General features: G+C 37.2%; 2 pseudogenes; both read left to right on the top strand.

The window, feature by feature from the left end:
* Positions 1-20021, top strand: part of LOC132301770 (uncharacterized) — a 214380-nt pseudogene that overhangs the window by 173865 nt on the left and 20494 nt on the right.
* LOC132301929 (small nucleolar RNA R71) lies at positions 11937-12035 on the top strand (annotated as a pseudogene).

Below are 20021 nucleotides of genomic sequence, written 5' to 3'. Positions count from 1 at the left end.
ATTCGCTTTTCGTCTTTTTTCCCGTTTGTCACTTTTTGGCAAAACCTCACTTTTCATGCTCGGAGTTGATTTTTTGACTTCACGAGTTTTCATTCCAGTTGATTTCCTTGAAACGCATAGCCTTACTTTTGGAAAAAAGCTCGTCGGTTGTTCCTTTTTCCCATAGGGGCATGGATGAAAGGATTCTTAAGAAACATTTATGTTTCTTGGAGTGTTCTTCATAAATATCTTTTGAATATAATTTATTTCGGAAGTGTTTAAGAAAATATCTTTTCATTCTGGGCAATTTTGCAGTTATCCTTTCTTGGAGGGGGCCATTGTGTAATTCACGAAAGTTATTGCAAAATGCCTCATTTTGAGCCTGGATCCTCGTACGGGATTCATTTTCACTTTTCATCGAGTTATGTACTTTTAGAATTTTCTTCCGGTCATTTTCCCAGTTTTAGGGTTTTTGGCCCTAGTTGCCGTCGAATTTATTCGGGGCATATCTCTCAGCACATGACTCAATTTTCGTTGTCGTTTCTTCTATTGCTCATTTTTTTTTTTTTTTTTAATTCTTTTTTGTTCACGGTGTTTTACTGTTTGAGCACGTCTGTGCAAATTTCACTTTTTTGGACCCGGTAGGACCCGTTTGGGGCACTTTTTAAGATTTTCTATAAATAGGGGGTTTGAAAAATTAAATCATTTCATTTCCACTTTTTCTATACTACTGCAGATCATATTCTATAGCTCTTCCATGGTTGCCACCCTTCTTTTTCCAAATCAACTTCCTTCCCTTTTGAATTTTGCCGTAATGCCTTAGGTTTTATCGTAGGCCTTGGCGAGGCGATTCTTTCCCCCTTATTAGAAGCCGGTTCTAACCATTTTTGAGTTCGGGTTTTGAGTTCAAGTTAGGATTTTGGTGTTACCTTGTGAAGGATTGTTGTTCCCCTCGTTGTCCCCAACATAACCCCGAAGTATCGTCGGATTCGGAGCGGTTCCGTTTCGGTGAGGATTTGAGATTTCATCTCCAAGTGAGGTAGGGGATGTCTTAGGTTTATATAATTGTTGTATTGATTGTTTTATAAGCTTATACAACTTGTATGCATGCCTATGTATTTTATCTAGAATTTAATTTAATTTAATTTAATTATTATTTTTTGTATAAGATTCAATTATCATTGTTGTATATAGATTGGAATTGAATTGTGGCATGCTATTCAATTAGGTATTGATATGTTCATTAACATATATTAAATTGGGAGTATTTGAATAAGTATTGAAACTTTTATTTAATTATTTTCTTGTATGAAAATTTAATTCATATGGTTGTAACTTGCATAGAATCAACTTGTAATGTGATATTAAAATAGGCCTTGGTATGTACTTTAACCTATGTTAATTTGAGAGCAGTTGAAGTTGTTTTAAAATCTAGAGAAAATTAATTAATTAGATTAATTAATTTTATTTTAAGTGTTCTACTCACTTAATTGGATTTTTAACTTGATATTGTTGATGAGCTTGGTATGTTTCATCATATATACTAAATAGAGAATAGTTGGATAAGTTTTCAGTAATTTATTTAATTATTTTCCTGGCATTGAGTTTAATTTAAATAGTTGTAACTAGAGTAGAATTATCTTGTAATATGATTTTAAAGTATGCCTTGATATGTTCATCAACATACATTAAATTAAGAATATTTAAATAAGCATTGAATAGAATATTTAAATAAGCATTGAATACTTTATTTGATTATTTTCTTGCATGAAATTTAATTCACCTAGTGATGCCTAGTGTAGAATTAACTTGTATCATGAAATTAAAATATGCCTTGATATGACCATTGACATGTATGATTTGTATAATTTTTGGAGTTACTTTGTAATCTTGAGAATTTAATTATTTAAGTTAATTAAATTCCCTTTAATGCTTCCATTGAGGTAATTAGGTATTGATGTTGTATACTTGCTTAATTTGTAATTTGGAACTTGTTATTTGATTACATGATAGTATTCCATGAGTTAAAGTTATAATTTAACTTGTAAGTATTCACATTTACTTATATGACATTTAATATGCCATTGTATCTTGAATTCCTAGAGCATCTTTTGTGTGTTTTCCATGACTTGGTTGTGCATGGTAATTGATTTTGTGTATTGTGTAAATGTCATACTTGTTACACAACTTGATGATTTTTGGAAAGCTTGTATGGACATTGGAAATTGTTAAGGCTAGGGCATGGCTCTAGTATGGGAGATGAGAGTTCCCTCTATACCATATAGAGCGCATTGGGTGGTACCCTGAGGGCTAGTAACCCAAAAATAGCAATATAACAGTTTTATTCCGGGTTAGTGCGCCCTAGGTAGTACCTTGCGGGCTAATAACCCGGAATCACTTGCTTGGTTATTGAGACCTCATGTCATTTGTCTTTCCGCCATTGGTTGATTTCGCATTCAATTCTAGTTGTAATCATAGATTACTTTTAACTTGTACTTGGGTGTATGATACTTCATTTCTTGCTTAGTATACTTGGATTTGTATACTTGTACACCTTATATATAAAAAATGCTTAGTATACTTGGATTTGCATACTTATATGCCATTTATGTCAACATTGCTTAGTATACTTAGAAATGTATACTTTAATATATATGTTGCATTTCCATTTCAATATTGCTTAGCGTACTTAGTGTGTACACTTGTGTATTGATGATTTACTTTCGAGATAACCTAGTATACTCGTGTCTTAAGTGCATTTCAATATTGATTGTATACTTATGTACATATACTTGTATATTGATTATCTTGTTGCGTTGTTGGTGGTTGTCGAGACCGAAGCTTGCAAAAGAGTGAATGTTGGACTAAGATAAGTGTGGCCAAGTTTTACATTTATAGTTTGCCACTACTACCTTTCACTAAAAATATAGTTAGGGCGAGTAGGGATCGTCCCAAGGGATTGGTGGGTCATATTAGGTTGTGGAATCGAGATTAGGGTTAGTAGGTCGAGTGATCAAAAGATTGGTTAGTGATTGAATTATACTAAGATGCACTTTAGACTAAAGTAAACAATTAAATGCAATAGAGAGAAAATAAGAGAGAGAGATCTTGGGATTTAGAGATCACCACTAAGCATAGCTTTTCTACACCCTTAATCAATAATAGTGTGTGTGTGTGGTTGTTTCAACAAGCATGGATGACCAATTAAGGATATATTGTCCAAGCAACATGGTGGATAGCACAATATATCAAACTAAGCCATTAATCCTTTCTTTAAGCTCACAATCCAAATACATCACAAGGTTAGAGACATATGCTACTTGTTTTCATAAGTATGGAACATCAAACAACAAGCATGGATTGTCCTCCCATTTAACATCTAAACTACAACTACACTACAATTAAGCTAATAACACGAAATTAAACTAATTAAACTAAATGATAGGCTCAATCCATCAAGAAATGAGTATGAGCCATCAAATAAACCACAAGAGCATTCTATTAAGCACTATATCTTGACAATCTTTAGATCTATAGCATCAATACACATAGACATGCATCAATAACACAAAATCTAGAGACAAACACATGAACATCTATTCGAGCATACACAAACATATGGATAGAATGAAATGATCAATTAGAAGCATTAAACCACACAAATCATTGAATAAACAAGATCTATGTATATAAATATGTCAAAACATGTATCACAGTACAAATCCCCTCAAAAATACATAAATCATGATGTAGAAAGCATGCTTAGGGCTAACTCTAGCCCCAAGAGGATGTCTAGCCACTCATGCATGGTGTCCTCCAACCTTTAAGGGCTACCTCCATGGTAGAGATTGCTCCTCTTCTTGGTTGATGGAAGAACTCCAAGCTTGTGTCTCTAGCCTCCTCTTTTCCTTTCTTCCTCACTAAGAATATGATATCAATTGTCTCTAGTGTATGTGTATCTCCCCTTTCTTCTCTTAGGAGTGGCTCATATTCCTTATATAGGTAGGTTAAAATGTCACCCTAATGATCTAGGCTCGTACACCAATATTCCTCCCAATGATTGGATATGAGACAACTTTTAATGAGCTGAAAATTAAATTTTCTTACATTTGGGGAAGTTCGATCGATTGAACTTGTGGTGAGATCCATCGAACATGGCTAAGATCTATTGAACTTAAGCTAGATCGATCCTCTATGGTGGTGCCTTTTTGGATAAAGACAAATCTGAGATATTTTGGGGAATGAGACAAAAGTGGTAGGTAGGGTGGTATAACTGGATAAGATGGAATCTTTTCGATCGATCGGAAGAAAGTTGGATTGATCGAACTTTATGGGATCTTTAGATAAGGACAAAAGAGCTTGGATCCATCTTAAAATGTTTAGATCGATGAACTTTTGATCAATTGAATATTTCCTGAGATCGATCGAACTTGCTGAATTTCCACCACTTGCTTCCTTTTGCTCCCACTTTGCTCCTTTCTTTGATTCTTCTCAAGATTGCTTCAATTATGCTCTTATTTAGCTGAGTTAGCTTATTTTGGGGATAAGTACCTGAAAATAAAAATAGTACAAAATCAATCTAAAGCGGAAAAATAAGATAGATAAAGGTTCTAGAATACCTAAGCTTAAGGGGTTTAAAAGTGCACTTTTTAATGCTTATCACACCCCCAAACTTAAATATTGCTAGTCCCTAGCAATGAACTACAAAGTGAGGAAATGAATTGAACAACTATACAATTATGAATTAGAAAGCAATAAATGGATAACGCCACTTTCGTAGGGAACACGATTGCACTTAGCATATGCAACAAGCCTTTTAAACCTCTAGGTTACCCCTAGTGGATGAGTGAAGTCTCGTGAGGGTTTCCCGAAATGATACCCACAAACATTAAGCTCATTCTTTCAAAAAAGAGGCACCAATATTACAAACAAGCATTGGGAGAAAACTACCTCTAGTATGCAATTTTTCAACCCTTTCTAAGCAATCTCCCAAAATTTCAACATCAAACAAGCAAGTATTGTCCTCCACATACCAAGAAAATGATTATGCAAATCAAAACAACACTAGAATTCTTTTTGAGTGGACCGGCATCAAATATGTTGCTATCTGAGCCAACTAAAGAAATGATCACATCCTTACCCTCAAAGTAGAACATAAATTTAGTACCGATCATCAAGACAAAGAGTGGACCTTTTATTAAAGCTTTATTTTTTTAGGTGCGTTATTCTTTTCACTCGATTTTTTTTTTTTTTTTTATAGGATCATAGATGGAAGCATAGTGCAATGTAGTGAACTATTAAACTTTCTAGCGATTCATGAGGCCGAGCGTTAGGTTAATGACTCCCAAACCAGACGGCTTTAGGGCACTAGGTGTTCAAACACCCCTAAGGACTTAACAAGCTCAAATCAACTAGGCTACAAATCAAGACACCTCTATCTAATCATTTCCCACTTCTCACATTTTGGGAGAAGTCCTCACTTTTTTTATTGCTTTTGCAACCTTTTTTTTTTTTTTTTTTTTTCAAATTATTAACTTAGAGTTCGGGCCCTCAACCTTTCAGCATGAGAAGTTCAGTGCTTGATGAGGCTAGAATCCCAGCTACTCAATGAAAAGGGTTTGTTATCCACTTTTATCAAGATAAAAGCTTTTAATGCATTACTAGCCCAATTGGGATATAACTAATTCAATAATCAACAAAGCATGTACCCCACAAATGAATTCTAGTGTGTGTCTGTGCTAGTGTAGAATCCTAGAGTGAATCTCAAAACAATTACAAAATTAGGATGATGTGGACCACAAGTGCAAGCATGATATCAATATTTCGAAAAATTTACTCCTAAATGGCATCCACAAGGCATAGAAGGAGTATTAGACTCTCAAGTCAAGCAATTTTTAAATTTTAAGCAATATAGTCCTCAAAAGATCAAAATCATAGCTAGTTATAGACCGATCATAGAAAATTCCTCAAATACACAAGTCATGCTCAAAATTTTGAAGTTAAAGCAAATACTGCAATTAACACCATTACGCCCCAAACTTAAATGGCACAATGTCCTCAATGTGTAAAGTGAATAAAGGAAAGAGTATACCAGTGCAACTAGCAAAAATGACCGGGACAGAAGTATCCAAAATAGGTGGCATAGCCCCCCCAAACTTGAGATTAACTGTGGTCCTAAAAAGATGGCACTAGGATGAAAGTTCATTAGACAACAAAGGGTATAATAACAGTGCACAGTGGACATACAAGTGTAAATGGGATAAGAAATTGAAGTAAGAAGAGAGGAAAAAGGGTGGTCCTGAAAAATTTTGTAGCACTCTCTCACTGAAGTCACTGGAATGCACCTGATGGAGTCAATCACAGACAAATATATCAATATGCATTTATGTCATCCAAAAATAAAGTATGCATAAAAGGGAAATAAAGTATAATACAGTACATCCAGTGTCTAGGCCAATAGACTGGCTGCAAGTATATAACAGTAGCAAAAATATGGCAGATATCACAGATATATAATAAGAGAAGAAGATATGGAATTATCAAGTGGAGGAGGAAGGACGGGCAGGGCGTGCTCCGCGGATGTCTCTGGGTAGATCTCGCAATGCAGCTATAACATCTGAGCGGAGTGAAGCAATATCGGCCCGGACGAAAACATGCCATCCTCCAGAGCCTGAAGACGCTCTCAGAAGATGGGTATCTTGACTAGAGTCTTAGGTGCTACTGGATCGGGAGAATGATGATCCTGAGCCTACTCCTCATTAAGAACGGGCGACCCAATTGGAGAGTGATGCTCTGGGTCTCTCCGGGCTGCTCCAAATCAACATCCATATGTATGGAAGCCAAATTGACTGGTACATCATCCGCCGCCTGCTCTGCTACTGCTGCAGTTGCTGCCTACTCCAACTCCTCTCTCTCAAGCTCCTCAGCTGCCTCTACAACATCCTCCAGTAGACTTTTGATAAGAGCCTTGTAGCTCTTATTCCAGTCCTTCTTCTGGAACGAGCAGGCCCAGCCTCAGTACGCTCCCGTGGCTGGAAGTGATAGCGCTGGTCTCTCAAAATCTATGTGATAAGATGGCCAAATAGGAGATACTTAGCCCGTTTGGGCTTGGCCGTGCTGATGTGATCAACATATAGCTTCATCATAACACTCCAGATGAGCACAGGGATGGATAGCCAATGCCCTGTATAGAAGGCATATAAATCTGTCAGATAGTCGTCGCGCCTCTGTATCTTGTGGCCGGCCATAAAAATATTTCGGTATAGCACCGAATCAAAGAACCAAAGGTCGTCTGGCAGATAAGTGCGTGTGGCGAAAGTCTCGCCACCTACATAGTGACCTGTGAGTGCCATGGCCATGTCTACATAAGAAGGCCTCCATAGAGTAGGATATGTAGTCTAGAGATCGGGAGGGCAGATGTGTGGACATCGGCATGATCTAGATAGAATGTCCATAGTAATACTGATGGTGTAGCTGTCAATGGTAATCCACAGCTCTGCCAGGTTACTTGGGGAAGGTTGGAGGTTCTGGAAGAACATCCGGACCAACCTCGGGTACATTGGATAAGTAACAGGGGCTAATATGGCTGGAATGCCCCTCCGGTCTATGTCGTCATATGCTGCTCTGGTAAGAACAGACCGGGAGAAGAAGTCTATATTGAACACCGACTCTGCGGTACTTAAAGGCATGAGTATCTCGGCAATGGCCAGTCTAATTAAGTCTTGGGCTGGCTGAGCTGGTGGTGGTGATGGAGATGGTATGTGTTTATCCTTAGCATCAGCTTGTGAAGCAGATGCCTCAACCGAAGACTGTAGTCTACTGTCAGCGGATGGAGACTGAGGTGGAGTAGGCTCTGCGGGCTCATCCTGTATCTGCTCTGGCTCTGGCTCTGGCTTTGGCTCGGGAATGGAGTCCTGGACGTGAGATAGACCTACCTGGTCATCTAATCTCCACTGGACTCTGCGATGATAATGTCCACGAGCAACAGTCTTGACCCGAGCCATGGCCTACAAAATAAAAGGAAAACTCAAAAAAGAAGTCAGTGCCGGTATAAAGAATTAAAGCACAGTTTATAGAATCATGTATGTCAAATAAGATAGACAAAACAAAAAAGGAATATGAATCTATGCAAGTGATAAGGAATAAGTGACATGATGTGAAACATGCTAGACAGTATAAGTATGGAATGCATCCAATGTCGAAAACATAGGCATTGGGCATGTATGAGATAACATGAAACACAAGAGATGGTGTGTGATGCAAATCTGTGAAGTTTGATCGATTACAAAAATGTGAGATCGATGTAAGTTCGATCGTTCTTGAATAAGTGAGATTGATCTGTTACATATCGATCTGAGCAAAAGTTCGATCGATCGAACTGTGAGGTAAAATTTGAAAAGTCACAGATCTGTGACGTGGATGGCACGGGGGCCTCAAAAACAAGCTTGTGGGCCCCTCTACATAATAAATTAGCAAATTTGGTCACTTTCCTTGGTCCGTGACCCCTAAAATCAAAATTAAAAAAATATATATATATAAAACGATATATATACATATATATACATAGCTTTAAAGCTTCATATATGGCAATAATCATCATCAAAACACCTTAGATCAAACATATAAAGCATGGATTCATGAAGATAAAGCTTGAATCAAAAGTGGGATCTTGGATCTTACCCAAAACCGAGAGATGAGATGAGAGGGAGATGAAATCGGAGATCCGAGATGAGGGAGAGAGATTCGAGATGGAGTCGCTGGAGGTGGGGAAGTGAGCTGCAGCGGCGAGGGACGAAGATGAGGGTGTTAGATCGATCTGTGGTATCGATCTAATAACCCTAGGTTTGATTTTTAAAAACATTCCTTTACCAGTTCGATCGATTGAACTGAATCCTCTGATCGATTGAACTAGTATCGATCTCTCCTCGCTAAAAGATAAAATTGTTTTGAAGCTTTTGAATTTTTGAAAATTAAAAATGGAATATATATATATATATATATATATATATATATATTTTTTTTTTTTGAAAAAATAAAACTAAATAAAATAAAAAATAAACAAAAATAATATAAAATAAAATATTTTTGGAATATAAAATAAAATAATATAAAATGAAATATTTTTTTTTTGGAATATTTGAAATATAAAATAAAATAAAAGAAAAGAAAATATTTTTGGGATTTTTTTTTTTTTTAAATTTAAAATTCAAAACAAAAGTCAAACTTAAATCAGAACAGTAAATCAAAGAACAGAGATTGATCTCTCCAAGATTGATCTCAAAAGAACTCCAATTAATCGAACATGCAAAAACCTACAGACATGTTCGATCAATGGGACAGAGAGGCCTTTTACAGAGGGTGGATGCTGGTTCAAAATTTTCTAAGTGTTGAGACTGCAGATCGATCCAAAATGAAGTTGGATTGATCGAATAACTAAAGATCGATCTAGGAACAGGTTCGAACGATGGGACAGAGAGCTGAAATATGCAGGTTTTCTTCGAATGATTGGAAAGAGAGGTGATTGGATGCATGTTGGATGCAGGTATAGAGTTCGATCGATCGAACCTCCTTGGAGATCGATCAAACTGATGCAAAATGTCCATTTTCAACATGAAAGTGAATGTAATCCTAATCACAGTTCCTAGCAATGTATATGAACCTAAAGCAAATATCTAGACTTCACAAGAAATGAAATTTAAAATAGAAATGAGGGAGGAATAAGGTTGTGACACCCTACGAAATGTACTAGTCTTTAACGTCTCTAGCAAGACGTTGGACTCTTTTAGCTCGGATCAAACATCTTGTAGTGCACCCCCTTCTTAATGGGGTGATAAGTACTTTGAACTCCACCCAATGATATGGTTCCCTAAAGAACTTGTTGGATTAGGCTCAAAAGAAATTTTTGATCCTTGGTCAAAATGATCTTTGGGCTTCCATGCCCTTTCCAAACAAGATTTTGAAACAAATTTCTTGGAATTCAGGGTTGAAGATGAACTTTTTGGAATTTTGGTTTCATACAAAGACCCTATTCCTTCACTTTTATGGTCATGATATTTCTCTACAACATTCACTTCTTCATGCTTGTCAAATGAATTAGGGGTCGGATTGAAGATATTCAACTTCACCTTCATATAGCCAAATGAGATTTTCATTATCCCCATCCTACAATTAATGTTGGCATTCGCAGTTGCCAAGAAAGGACAGCCAAGGATAATGGGAATTTGGCTCTTAGGATTCGGGACCGGTTCTGTGTCAATGATAACAAAATCAACGGGGAAGAAAAATTTATCAATCTTAATCAATACGTCCTTAATGATACCCCTAGGTTTTTTGATGGATCGATCGGTAAGTTACAAAACCACTAACGTTGGTTTCAAGTCTCCTAAGCCTAATTTGACATATACCGAGTATAGAAGAAGATTAACACTTGCCCCAAAGTCTAAGAGAGCCTGATTAATGATATGATCACCAATGATGCATGAAGTGGTAGGTGAACCAGGGTCTTTAAACTTTGGAAAAGTGTTATGTTGCAAAATAGAGCTCACTTGCTTAGTCAAGACCATTTTCCTAGGTGCTTGGCTTTTGTTCATCCTCTTTTGGTGCATAAGTCTTTTAAAAACTTGGCATAAGCCGAAATTTGTTTGATTGCAACCAAATGTGGAAGATTGACTTTCACTTGCCTAAACACATCCATAATTTCATTTGTTTTGGCCTTTTGCTTGTCAATTGAGATGGATCCTTTTAAGGCATCCGAAAATGGAGCTTTTGGTTCAAAAACCTTTTCAAAAATTTTCTTTAAAGTCTCTTCAATACAACAAGTTTTGAAATCATTTTACAAATTTTTCTTTTCAAGATCACTTTTCAAATCACTTTTCAAATCATTCTCATTTGAAAGAACATGCGTATGCAATGGAGGAGGAATAGGATGCGAAACGGGATGGGTGTCAACTTTGGGTTGCACCGGTTCACCCTCTTCATTGGACATGCCCACTTGATTGTCCATAATCTTCCCGCTTCTCAAGGTTGTCCCCGCATTGACTTGCTCTATTATAGGACTTTCCAATGAGGAATGAGTCTCCACAACACATTGTTGCTTTGGTGGGGCATTTAAAGGCATTTTCCCTTTCTCTCTAGCATTTAAAGTACTAGTTATTTGCCCTACTTGGGTTTCAAGCTTAGCAATGGATTGAGAATGAGAATGAAATAATTGAGTGTTTGCCTCTAAAGTGCCTAGAGTGGTCAAAACTTTCTCTCCAAAAGCGGGACTCCTAGAATTTCCTTGAGAATATGATGGTTGATTAGGAAAATGAGAATTAGAAAATTAATTTCCTTGCGATTGAAATGATGATCTAAAACCTTGGGAACCTTGGCTTTGCATCGGAGGTGGAACATACTTCCCTTGATAACCACCTTGGGGAAGGTTTGAGCCTTCCCCTTGGTTTCTCCAAGAGAAATTCGGGTGATTCCTCCAACTAGAATTATAGTGATTGCCATAAGGATTGTTCCCTTGATTAATAAAAGCTACATTGACTTGTTCATGATGCTCACTTTGCATATGTCCATGGGGACAATTGGAAGTAGAATGTAAAACACTTGAACAAGTCATACATGTCTCATTGGATGCATGATGGGAATGGTTAGGGATGGAAGATACTTGATCTGCCGAGTTTTGGTTGATCAAGAATTGATCAAACCTTTGAGATAAGGATTTCATCTCGACGGCTATTTCATTGGAACGGTCAACTTGATGTAAGCCACCACTCTTCCTTCCACTTGAATTCTTACCATTCTTATAAGATAACGTTTGATACAAAGAATTTTCACTCATGCTCTCATAAAGATGCTACACGTCATCCTTATGCCTATCAATGTAAGAGCCACCCATGGAAGCATCAACCATGCCCTTATAACTGTCTGATAAGCTCTCAAAGAAATATTAAACTAATTGCCATTTGGGCATGTCATGATGTGGACACTTCCTAAGCAATTCATTGAATCTTTTCCATGCCTCATGGAACATTTCCCCATCCCCGTGTGAAAACTCTCTAATTGAGGTTCTCATGGCATTGGTCTTAGAAACCGGATAGTACTTCTTTAAGAACTCTTGTTGCATTTCTGCCCAAGAAGTTATTGAAAAAGGCCTAAAATTGCTAAACCAGTATTTTGCCTTGTCTTTAAGGGTGAATGGAAAAAGTTTAAGGCTTAATACCTCTTCCGGCATGTCCGTGTATCTCACGGTGGAACATACTTCAAGAAACTTATCCAAATGCTTGTAAGGTTCTTCACTTGGAAGTCCAAGATAATTAGGAAGCATTTGAATTGTTTGTGGTTTGATCTCATAGTGGTGTGCTCTAAATGGTGGCAATTAAATGCATGTGGGTGCATTATATTCATTAGGCACATAGTGATCTCTTAAAGCATGGGGAAGATTAGCAATTGTAGGTGTAACATGGGCACCTTGGTTGCCTTGAACTATGGGAGGTTGTGGAGCATACATTGGCCTTGGCATTCCCAATGGAACTTCGCCTTGTTGTTGTGGTAGGTGAATGAATAGCCTCGGCATGCCTAATGGTACTTGCAACGTTATCATGATGCACATTGGGGTGGAGGATACTTTGTTGGTCTATATGACCAAGGTCCTCCACATGGTCCTCATTATGTACTTCCATTGATGAAATGGATTGACTAGAACTTCCTCTTCCCCTAGGGTTTCGAAAAACAGATTCAAGATGAAAATTAAGAAGGACAAGAGTAGGTTTCAAAGATCTACGATCATGCATGCATAACAGACACAACAAGCAACAAGCAATAAACAATCACTTCACCTTCGTAACAATTCAACAATCAACAAACTTCCTTCACATACAATAATCCCATACTCCCATGCTATCAAAATTATGCAAAGAATAATAAAATTTCCTCCACATGGGCTCACGATTTATCTAAGAATTGAAGTACAAGCCTCCATGTGGGCCTACGATTTAACTAGAGATTGAGTTAAGAAAGAGCTCACAAAGGGTCCTTTAGCACTTCAATTCAATTTTCAATTTTAGCCTTGCAAATTTTTTTTAGATTTTAGCATTTTCCTTGCTTTTGCTTAGCTCCTTAAAATGCTCACCTTCTAGCTCAATGCACCAAGTCAAATAAGAACCAACACAATAAGTAACCTAAATGAAAATGAAAATAAAGTAAAGACACGATCAAAAGAGTACTAATTCCTAATTGATTCCACAAATACGATGTTGCCTTCAATCAATCCCCGGCAACGGCACCAAAAACTTAGTGGTTGTCGGAACCAAAGCTTGCAAAAGAGTGAATGTTGGACTAAGATAAGTATGGCCAAGTTTTACATTTATAGTTTGCCACTACTACCTTTCACTAAAAATATAGTAAGGGCGAGTAGGGATCATCCCAAGGGATTGGTGGGTCATATTAGGTTGTGCAATCGAGATTAGGGTTAGTAGGTCGAGTGATCAAAAGATTGGTTGGTGATTGAATTATACTAAGATGCAATTTAGACTGAAGTAAACAATTAAATGTAATAGAGAGAAAATAAGAGAGAGAGATCTTGGGATTTAGAGATCACCACTAAGCATAGCTTTTCTACACCCTTAATGAATGATTAATGAGGGGGAAAACATGTATTGCAACAATAGTGTGTGTGTGTGGTTGTTTCAACAAGCATGGATGACCAATTAAGTATATATTGTCTAAGCAATATGGTGGATAGCACAATATATCAAACTAAGCCATTAATTCAAGCTCACAATTCAAACACATCACAAGGTTAGAGATATAAGCTACTTGTTTTCATAAGTATGGAACATCAAACAACAAGCATGGATTGTCCTTCCATTTAACATCTAAACTATAACTACACTACAATTAAGCTAATGACATTAAATTAAACTAATTAAACTAAGGGAAAGGCACAATCCATCAAGAAATGAGTATGAACCATCAAATAAACCACAAGAGCACTCTATTAAGCACTATGTCTTGACAATCTCTAGATCTATAGCATCAATACACATAGACATGCATCAATAACACAAAATCTAGAGACAAACACATGAACATCTATTCTAGCATACATAGACATATGGATAGAATGAAATGATCATTTGGAAGCATTAAACCACATAAATCATTGAATAAATAAGATCTATGTACATAAATATGTCAAATCATGTATCACAATACAAATCCCCTCAAAAATACATAAATCAAGATGTAAAAAGCATGCTTAGGGCTAACTCTAGCCCCAAGAGGATGTCTAGCCACTCATGGATAGTGTCCTCCAACCCTCAAGGGCTAACTCCATGGTAGAGATTGCTCCTCTTCTTGGTTGATGGAAGAACTCGAAGCTTGTGTCTCTAGCCTCCTCTCTTCTTTTCTCCCTCACTAAGAATATGATATCAATTATCTCTAGTGTATGTGTGTCTCCTCTTTCTTCTCTCAAGAGTGGCTCATATTCCTTATATAGGTAGGTTAAAATGTTACCCTAATGACCTGGGCTCGTACACCAATATACCTCGCAATGATTAGATATGATACAACTTTTAATAAGCAGGAAATTGAATTTTCTTGTACTTGGGGAAGTTTGATCGATCGAACTTGTGGTGAGATCAATCGAACATGGTTAAGATCTATCAAACTTAAGCTGGATCGATCCTCTATGGCGGCGCCTTTTTGGATAAAGACAAATCTGAGATATTTTAGGGAATGAGACAAAAGTGGTAGGTAAGGTGGTACAACTAGATAAGATAGAATCTTTTCGATCGATTGGAAGAAAGTTGGATCGATCGAACTTTGTGAGATCTTTAGATAAGGACAAAAGAGCTTGGATCCATCTTGAAATGTCTAGATTGATGAACTTTTGATCGATCGAATATTTTCCGAGATCGATCAAACTTGCTAAATTTCCACCACTTGCTTCCTTTTGCTCCCACTTTGCTCTTTTCTTTAATTCTTCTCAAGATTGTTTTAATTATGCTCTTATTTAGCTGAGTTAGCTTATTTTGGAGTTAAGTACCTTAAAATGGAAATAAAACAAAATCAATCTAAAACGAAAAAATAAGATAGATAAAGGTTCTAGAATACCTAAGCTTAAAGGGTTTAAAAGCGCACTTTTCAGCGCTCATCAGTTCTACCGCATGCTCTTATGTTGTTTAAATTGTATGAATGATGTGGTTTATGCTAGGAGTACTATAGATAGCTTATGATGCTCCCTGAGTCTTACCTTGGACATAAACGCTAGGTGGCATGGACCGTATGTATTAATTTATATCAATTAAATGAACAGTAAAATGTTAGGTCTATTGCTCATCTCCTCCGAGTAGCTTTATGTTACTCACCCACATAGTGGGGACATTTTTGAAGTATAGGGACTATGATTTGGGATGCACACTATGCCTTGGAAGTTTCATAGACTTGGAGTATTTGATTCACGCAAATGTTAGCATGAAATGCTATTTTTAGTTTAAAATGTCAAAACTTGTATATTTGGTTCTAAATATGTAATGAGCACTTAAGTGCACCATTTGGGATGTATTTGACATGTATGTAATGAGGTTATGGGCCAAGTACTTTTATTTTGAATTCTAAGAACTTTTACTTTCAAGTGATTTTATTGAAAAATGGAAAAAAATGGAATGCTTTAACTTCATAGCATTTGCTTGGGATATGAAAAGTGTGCTTTAGCACTTCCATAGGGTCTCTTGATTTATGCATGAAGTGTGGCCAAGGGCCAAATGGTCTTTTGAAACCATTTTATAATTTTAAGTTTCAAATTTTCCTTTTAAAGTTCAGTTTAGGCATTTTTGAGGTTTAGATAAGTTGTATTTTGCATTGGGCATTTTTAGGGCCCACGGGTGATTCTCGTGCACTAAAAGTCACTAAATACATTTGCGTGCATAATTTTTTTAGCCTAGAAATGCATTTAGGGTCAAATGAGCACTTGGTGCAAAGTTGTTTATTTTTTTTCATCGTTTTGACCTAAACTGATCTAGGGGCATTTTAGGAATTCATTTTAAAAAATAAATTTCAGACTTTACATGATCACATAGAAAACATGATTTTAGGAGGGGTTTCTTCACAACATTTTTCCAGAAAATGCCGTCTCGGTCTCGAAAACCCCACGTCAAATTTGATTTTCTGGTGCGCACATTCATTTTTAGAAAAAGTCTGTTATAATGGCATTTTGGGGATTTCACGTTAAAAATAAAAATTTTCTTTTGACATAGTCAGCTTAGAAAAATAATTTTAAGGGGGTTTTTTTCTTCGTGTTTTTCCAAAAAAACATCATTTAGTGCCTCAAAATGGCATAAGGTTTCAGCATTTTTCTGCCCCGCACTATTCATTACTGTCAAAACACTATTCACTACTGTCAAAATACTATTCATAGTCGCGACTTCTTTTCCATTTGGACTCCGAATCAAGTGATTCTTTAGTCTAAGTTCATTATTTTTTTGTTGTCTATCAATTGGTGTGCTTAGTAGCACCCAAATCTTGCTGGAAATTACATTTTTGCCTTTGGGGCTAAACTTGTCCGTTTTTAAAACGTCGCTTCCGCTTGTTTTCCTTTTGTTTCCATGGCTTTATGAGAAGTCATGATTGTGTCTTAGGGATGATGTACATTTCTAGAGATGTTGTTTCCATATAAAAATACCATTTTGCCCTTGAGGGCTTATTTGGTCTTTTTCTGATCTTTTTCTTCCGCGTTAGTTCTCATTGAGTTTCGTGGCCTCATAGAAGGCCACTTTAGCATCTTAGAGATGCATTGCATCTCTAGAGACTTGTTTTCTATTTTTGCTTTCAAATTTTGGATCCGTTATCGGGTCAAACTTCGGTTCATCATAGGACGCACTGGCTTGGAAAACTAGGGCCGTCAAAGGTGGTATCAAAGCTCCTAGGTTCGAATACCTTGGCCGACGGGTTTTGGGTGCATATTATGCTTGTGTTACCATGCTTTATGTGTTTAATTGCATCTTAATAACATGTTTTGATTTGATAACATGTCTGTTTGCTTATGTACCAACTTGTTTAGAAGCTTACTTTAATTACCTTAGCATGTTGTATATGGTTGTCTATCTTAGCATGTTGTATGTGCTTGTCTGCCTTAGCATACTATATATGCTTGTAGGCCTTAGTACATTGTATATGCTTGTCTGTCTTCGCATGTCATTTACGCTTATTTACTTAGCATGTTGTATATACTTGTTTGCTTTAGCGTGTTATATATACTTGTTCATCTTAGCATGATTATATGTAATATGTCGTCAAGCTTTATGTCCTTCTCCTGCATACACTGACGTGCCTTATGTGATTTTAATTACCTGTGTGAGTTGGTAGCCCGTTGCTATGCTATATGCTAGTTCGTTACTTTCTATGTCTTGTTTTAGCATTGCATGTGTTCCAGCTTGGTTGGTAGAGAATTATGCCAGGGCATTGTCTCTTGGGGTTTGTCGTATCCCTTGGACGTATTCTTGTTTTGAGGAGTTTCTTCCTTGGATAGGAGAAATTCATTTTGTAAGGACCCATGTCGTGAACCTTCTTGTCTGTTTTGTCGGTTTGGGAGTTTTGAGACCTTAGTCTGACGATTGATGCGAGTAAGGCTCATGTGAGTGTAGAATCACAGTCCTTATTTGGTGGAGTGAGACGTGGGCCAATGAGGCACCGTTTCATTTCCTTTTCCTTCGTGGCTTCACGACGTGGTCGGGAGTGTCCGAGGTGTTGGTATTGTCTCTTGGGGTTTCGTGGTGACCTTGATGTGATGACATCATTTGGGTCTTATTTCTAGCGTTATGGGATGATGAGTCGAGATTGACTCAAATCCTTCCTTGGGGATTTGGGAGGTTTGTCTTCGTAAGCCTCAACGGCGAGGTTCTCATGTCTTATCTTCTTAGAGTGATGATTAGGAATTTGATAGGTGCGTTGACCTAGGATCTCTTCTTGTGTTGCCTTGGATAGCTCTTATGAGATAAGGTTGGGGTGTGAGTGGTTCCATGTTATTAATTGCATTGGTCCAATTAATTACTCTCCCTTGTCATTTTAGGGTCCCGATAGGATCTTGTAGAGTTCTCATTGGACTCATCAGCATCTTGAGTTGAGTTCTCTATTGATGTCTTGTAATGGCTTATATTGGAACTATCCATTGCATCGTTGTTTCGTTCTAAGTGGCGTTAGGATTCCACCTTGGGTATGTACTAGTCTTGGGAAAGACTTGTAGATTCCTTGATTCGGGAACTTTAAGGTTCATTCTAGGAGATGATTCCTTTCCTCACAGTGAGAGATTGGAACCATCTGAGTTTTTGGGCTTCACTTTCAGTGAGTTTGTCCTTTTGAGATGTATTTCATCCCTTCTTACTTTTGACTTGTGGGATTGTTATTTGCATGGTCCTTTTTACATGTTTGTATGCCTTGTTGTTTTGAGCATGCCTTAGAAACATGTTTAGAATTTGTGACCATCTGGTAGTTATGTGATGATATAGATGATGTGTGTTCAATTTACTTTATCTGTTTAACCTGCTAGTGCCATTGGTGGTGTATAGCTTGTCGTTGATTATTTGACCCCTATGTGGTAGGTGGCTTGCTTTATTTACATTATGTGTACTGTGTGCTTAGTACTAAGGTGTTATTTGATTTATGTAATTTAATTTTGCAAGTCTGTACTATACGAGTATCTGGCTTATACTGTTTTATCTATCCTACGCTTATGTTAGGGCCTTGTGACCTTGGTTGTTGGGATTATCATGAGTAAGCTATATGGTAGACTTCTGTTTTAAGGACTTAGTTGTCATTTTGATCCAGCATTTTGTTTCCATTTGTGACCTTAGGATATGTTTGCTTCTAAACGGTGTCTTTCGGTTCTATGGAGTCCGATCCATTGGCTTGAGGGCATAGACTTGTTAGGCTTTGGATTCATGACCGGAGGTTGTTATTAAGGGTGTTTTGTAATGTAGGAGCTGCTGGTTCTACTTGCACTGAGGATTTAAGGCCTTGAGTGTGACGGTGCCTATGACGTTGTTGTCAGAGTTTTGGGATTAGGCACAACTCTCACAAAATGCCTAGTTCCTGTAGTGCTTTTGGTAATGATTTTTCTTAACATTGATGTCATTCGTATCAATAAGTTTTTCCAGGTTGACCTATTTTAGGATAGGTTATGAACTAGTGCCTTATACCATCATGCTACCGTATGAAGTTGTGTGTTGTGGGCAAGTACTAGTTGCCGTCAATGCTACCTTACTGACGGGTAAGTGTGGGCGGGCACTAGGCACTGTCATTGCTACCACATATTTAAGTACATCGTAAGCGGGTTCTAGTCGCTGTTCATACTGCCATGTCACTCATATCTTTTGTCGTGATACGACGTTCGTTATCTTGGGATTCCCTCAGTAGTTGACATTGAGTTGACATGCTGATCCATCTAAGGAGTCGTCTTTCGGTTCATGGTTTCGCGTTCCTTTAGTTGATCTTGAGCCCTTTGGAGTTTTCTTTTACTGCTTTGTGATCCTTTCCTTGGTGTGACCTTGTGTTCGGTCCTTATTTGGTTCTTCCAGTGATGTTCCTAATTTCAGGGATGAAATTTCCATAAGGAGGGTAGGTTGTAATGACTCGGTCATTTTCCTTCCTTTCTTTTTTCTCAAATTTTATGAATATTTTTTTTTTCCATTGATTTTTCTTTTCCGAGTTCGGTTTCTCATCACTTGGTGTCATCTCGAGTGCTCAGGAATGGTTCCCGAGACTCTTTCCTTTGGAATGATAACTTCCTTAATGGACGCGTCATTTCCACATTTTTATTTTTTGGACACTATTCACTTTTTGTCTTTTTCCCCATTTGTTACTTTTTGGCACAACCTCATTTTTCATGCTCGGGGTTGATATTTCACTTCATGAGTTTTCATTCCAGTTGATTTCCTTGAAACGCGTAACTTTACTTTTGGAGAAAAGCTCGCCGGTTGTTCCTTTTTCCCATAGGGGCGTGGATGAAAGGATTTTTCAAAAACATTTATATTTCTTGGGGTCTTTTTCATAAATATCTT

The sequence above is a fragment of the Cornus florida genome, unplaced genomic scaffold (assembly GCF_030987335.1).
Source record: "Cornus florida cultivar Cherokee Brave unplaced genomic scaffold, ASM3098733v1 CherokeeBrave_3.0.0_Hap2_Chr03, whole genome shotgun sequence".
NCBI classification, from domain to species: Eukaryota; Viridiplantae; Streptophyta; class Magnoliopsida; order Cornales; family Cornaceae; genus Cornus; species Cornus florida.
Note: the sequence above shows the minus strand (reverse complement) of the source record. Positions and strands in the feature narration are given on the sequence as shown.